Raw genomic sequence first — 4,653 nt, forward strand, 5'->3', positions numbered from 1 at the left:
GACTGGGATAATTGGGATGGGAGTGTCAGAGACAGTGCGATTGGCACAGGACAGAGCAGAGTTTAGGGTTGTTGTACATAGGGTCCCTATGAGTCGCAAGTGACTCGACGGCACATAACAACAACAACAACAACAAAATTTGATGGGGGCAGGGAAGGTTGGGTTAAGGAAATGGAAATGATGTGGTGTGAGAAACAATGTATATGAACTTTGTAAGTAAACCAGTATACAATTTTTAACAAACTAAAAAACAATATCTTAGGGAGTTTGCGTTGTAAAAGCATTAGGTAATTAAGACAAGGTCTCTGGTCCAAATCTCATTCCAGAATTAACGTATGAATAGACTTGCAGTGGTTCAGTGCCTTTACAGTGATGCTTGGACAGGAATGACTAGTCTTAATAAGATAATTATTAACATTATTTTGGAGTTATAATTTAAATGTTTCTCTTTCTTCTCCTTCTACTTAGATTTTTCTTTTCTTTTCTTTTTTTTATTTTAATAAAAGTTTATAGAGATTGGTTGCATTCATTTATTCATGCACATACTTTGTTCTCTCCCCCTTCCCCAGTTCTCCTTGTAAGGCTATTAATTGTCACTTATTTGACTTTTAATCACCCATTCCTTTTAGCTTGTCCTTCCTTTCAGCCATTGCAGTATAACGTTCCCATCCTCATCTAGCTCTTATTATTACATTAGTAGTCTTATACAGTTCTTTCCCAGCTGCCTTAGGCTTAAGGCCGCCTCCTCGTTCAAACCCTAGGCCCAGGCTGGCTAGCCTCACTCCAGGGACAGAGCAAACCTACACGTCAGGTGCAGTGCAGTGATGTCCCAATCGTGGTAATGGGCACCCATGGTGGACAGTGTTGGCTGGAGCTTCCCGACTAAATCAAGCCTGGAAGCAGGAGCGGCATCCACTTCCAAAATGGCTTGCCTCCGGAAACTCTATGTACGAACAGTGCTCAGGCTGTTCCTTCATACGGTCGCTATGAGTCGTCTACGACTCGACGGCATTAAACAACAATAACAATAACAATGATGACGACCAAGAGAGAGCTACGTTGGCCTAGTGGAAGGAAGCTGTACTACCAAGCCGAAGGTGGGTGATTGTCATCTGTGACCCTCGGCCAGGTTCAAATTGTCTTCCTGTCAGACATTCTTCTAGGTGGTATAGCACTGGTCTGTGCGTTGCTGTACAGAGGTAAGTCGTGGTTGTTGTGATGCTGAAGCCTGTGACAGTGATGTGCCAATCGTGGTAATGGGCACCCATGGTGGACCGTGTTGGCTGGAGCTTCCCGACTAAATCCAGCTTAGAAGCAGGAGTGGCATCCACTCCCAAAATGGCTTGCCTCCGGAAACTCTATGTATGAACAGTGCTCAGGCTGTTCGTTCATAGGGTCGCTATGAGTCGTCTACGACTCGACAGCATTAAACAAAACAGTCTTATACAGTATCTGTCCGTTAAAAACTGAGCTATTTAACTCAACATAACGTCTTTCTGACTCATCCACCTTGTGTAGTGTCTTATAAGTTCATGAGTTTTCAATGCTGTGTGACATTCCATTTTGTGAATGTACCATAATTTCTCTATCCATTTAATTCTTGATGGGCACCTGGAGTATTCCATCTCTTTGCTACTGTAAATAACACTGTGATAAACATAGGTGTACATATATCTGTTTGTGTCATAGCTCTGATTTCTTTGGGGTATATTCCCAATAGTGGGATAACTGAGTCAAATTGTATTTCTATTCCCAACTTATTGAGAAAGCATCAGGCTTCCCTCCATAATGGCTGAACCATTTTACATTCTCACCAGCAATGTATAGAAGTTCCAGTCTCTCTGCATCTTGGCCAGCATTTATTGTTTGCTGCCCTGTTGAACTTTACTATTGTTGCTACGGTTAGATGTTATCTCATTATTATTTTTATTTCATCTCTCTAATAGCTAATGATTTTGAGCATTTTTTTTCTCCATGTTCTGATGTTCTTCCTTAGTAAAACTTTTACTCATCTCTTCTGCCCATTTTATGATAAGTTTGTTTCTTTTGCTTGTTGAGGTGCTGTAGAATTTGACAAATTTTCATTATGAATGCCTTTTTTGATATGTCATTGCTAAATATATCTTCCTAATCTATGGGCTCCTTTTTTACTCTGTTGAAGAAGTTTTTGAAGCACACAGAATTTTATTTTTTAGAAGGTCTGATTCAATTATTTTATCCTCTCTGGTTGGAAGTTTACAGTTATGCTTGAAAGTCTGACCATGCCATATATTAGGGCTTCTAAGTTCCTGTTTTTTCTGTGAACTTTACTGTTTTTGGTTTCACTGCTAGGTCCCTGATCCTTCATGGGTTGGTTTTTGTGAATGGTCTGAGACAGATATTGCTTCAATTTTCTGCAGATGGTTGTCCAGTTTTGCCAGCACCATTTATTGATTTCGTCTCCTTTTCAAAGATAAGTTGAGCATAGGTAGATAGGTTGATTTATGAATTCTTGATCCTATTCCACTAATCTATGTGTCTGTCAATGTACCAGTATCATGCTGTCTTGACTACTATGGCTGTATAGTAAGTTTTTAGGTCAGCGAGTGTGATACTTAATTTTTTTTTCAGTAGTACTTTGCTTATTTGGGGTCTCTTTGCTTTCCAGTTAAAATTTTAAATTGTCTTTTCCATCTTACTGAAAAATGGCATCAGTAGCCATTTTGGGATTGCATCGAATCTATTGATTGCTCTTGTTAGAATTGTCATTTTCACTATATAGTCTCTCCATGAGCATGGCTTATTTTCCATTTATCTAGGTCTTCTTTTGTTTCTTGTAATAGTTTTCTGTACTTTTTGTTACAAAGGTCTTTTGTGTTTCTAGGTAGATTTCTTCTTAAGTATTTCATCTTGTGGTTAGTAATTATAATTGCTATTGTTTTTAATATTCCTTTTGCTATATTCTCTTTGCTACTGTAGAGAAATTAAACTGAGTTTTGGATATTGAACTTACATCCTGAGACTTTGTTTAACTGATTAACTATGTCAAACAAGTTTTGGGGGGGGGGTTGCTGGGTCTTTCTAAGCATACTATTATATCATCTACAAATAGATACTTTTACCTCCAATTTGCCAATTCGGATGACTATTTCCGTCTCATCTTATTACTGTCATTAGGATTTCCAATACAATATAGAATAGGAGTGGTGATAGTGGGCATTATTGCTTAGTCCCTATTTTCAAGAGCGATACCTTTAATTAAGGCATGATTTGATTGTGATGTTGATTGTATGGTTAGAGTTGTTGTTTTTGTGTATCATCGAGTCAGAACCATCCCATAGTTGACCCTCTAGCGGGGTTTCTGAGGCACTTAATCACAAGAGAGGGGAGTGCCCATCATTTTCCTGCAGAGCAGCTAATGGATTTGAACCACATGCCTTCAGGATTGCAGTGCAGCTCCTTAATACTAGGCCACAGAGCTCCCTTGGTTTAGAGTACATGCTGTTAATTATGTTGAGGAAATTATTCTCTATTCCTATTTTGTTGAGTGTTTTTATCAGGAAAGAGTGCTGGATTTAAAAAAAAATATTTTCTGCATTAATTGAGATGATTATGTGGTCCTTGGTTTATTATTTTAATTCATTGTGTAATCCATTGTGATGGATTACAGTTATTGGGGTTTTTTTTATGTTGAAATGTCCTTACATAACTGTTGCTAGTCCTACTTGGTTATGAGGTATTAGTCTTTCAATATGTTGTTGTATTCTTTGGTTAATACTTTGTTACAAAGTTTTTATTTTATGTTCATTAGAGATACTAGTCTGTAGTTCTTTTTAGTGGCATCTTTACCACGCTTTGGTATCAGAGTTATGTTTGCTTTATAAAATGAATCTGGGAGTATTCCTTCATTTTCTATTTCTGAAAAAGTTTATGTAGAATTGGTGATAGCTTGTCTGTGAAAATTTGGTAAAATTTGTTGGTGAAGCTGTCTGGCCCAGCTTTCTTTTATTTTTTTTCCTTGAGAGAGTTTTTGTTGGTTGTAGGGGTTTTTTGTCTTGTTGTTGTTGTTGTTGTTTTGTTTTTATGACCTGCACAAGTTCTTCTTCTGTGTGAATTGAAGTGTACTATTTCAGCCTGTGTCTGTTTGGATAGGTTCTGAGTTTCTAAGCATTTGTCTGTTTTTCTAGGATCTCAAATTTGTCATAGTTTTTCATAATATCCCAATATTACCTTTTTTATTTCAGTTGGATCTGTTGTGATGGTGTCCATTTAATTTCCTTTCTTATTCACATTATTTGTGTATTTTCTGTCTTTTGCTTTATTATATTTGTCAGTGGTTGTTAATTTTATTAGCCTTTCTAAAAACCAACTCTTAGTCTTATCAATAGTTTAATTTGGTTGGTTTTTTTTTAAATTTTCTTTCTCTATTCCATTTATTTCTGCCATTATTTTAATAATTTCTTTTCTTTTAGACGTTGTGAGGTTTGCTGTTCTTTTCCTATTTGTTGGATGTGCTCTGTTAAACACTCAATATTCATTCTTTGCCCTCTCTTCACGTGATTGCTTACTGGCTTGAATTGACCACTAAGTACTGCTTTTGCTGTATCCCAGAGGTTTTGATAAGTAGTATTTTTTTTCTCATTTGTTTCAAGGAAATTTTTTACCCATTCTTCA

The sequence above is a fragment of the Elephantulus edwardii genome, unplaced genomic scaffold (assembly GCF_000299155.1).
Source record: "Elephantulus edwardii isolate Elephantulus edwardi_28Jun2011 unplaced genomic scaffold, EleEdw1.0 scaffold00276, whole genome shotgun sequence".
Lineage (NCBI taxonomy): Eukaryota > Metazoa > Chordata > Mammalia > Macroscelidea > Macroscelididae > Elephantulus > Elephantulus edwardii.